The sequence below is a fragment of the Rhinolophus ferrumequinum genome, chromosome 5 (assembly GCF_004115265.2).
Source record: "Rhinolophus ferrumequinum isolate MPI-CBG mRhiFer1 chromosome 5, mRhiFer1_v1.p, whole genome shotgun sequence".
In the NCBI taxonomy this organism is placed as follows: domain Eukaryota; kingdom Metazoa; phylum Chordata; class Mammalia; order Chiroptera; family Rhinolophidae; genus Rhinolophus; species Rhinolophus ferrumequinum.
Window position 1 is genome coordinate 86027886 of NC_046288.1, and position 673 is coordinate 86028558.

A 673-nucleotide genomic window follows, 5' to 3' on the forward strand; every position below is an offset into this window, starting at 1 on the left:
GCGCGCGGCCCCTCCGCCCCCGCAGCCGCCGCAATGGGCACCGCAGGACGCCTGAGGCCCTGGAGCCTCCGCTCCGGAACAAGGCGCAGTCTGTGGCTCAGGCACCGCTCACCCGGTGCCAGTGCCAGGGGCTTCTTCTCTTCCAAAGGCGAACAACCCAACAAAAAGGGGACACCCGTGTGTCCAGGTTTCCCAATTTTTAAGTTTGTCTTCAACTAACCTGACTTTACCCTCTGGCACCTGCCCCTCCCACCCCAAGGCTGTCACCAGACGCCCCTGACAACAGACCGACTGTGGAACCACTCTGGCAGGGACACTGCCCCGCCCCCAGATTTCCAGCCCCCGTTCCCGCCCCCCCTCTGGCTGCCCCCACTCCCCAAGCAGGGTGGTGGAAGGGGATCCATTTGTGTCCCCCGCAGCATGTCCCCCAGTGCAGGTCGCTGGGGGACAGGACTACTGTGTACAGCCCACATCACCTGTGCCCCTGGGCTCCGTGGCTGGTCTCCTCCACCAGGGCTGAACGCTGCCCCACTGAAGGAGGTCCAAGCGCACTGTGTGCCCATGGCAGGCAGCTGGGGGGCAGGTAGCTTGGAGCTTCTGCGTTTCCCCTCCTCCACCCTGTAGGTCCAGTTCAGCCGTCCCCTTTCTCTGAGCCCAGGTGGTTTGTGGGACC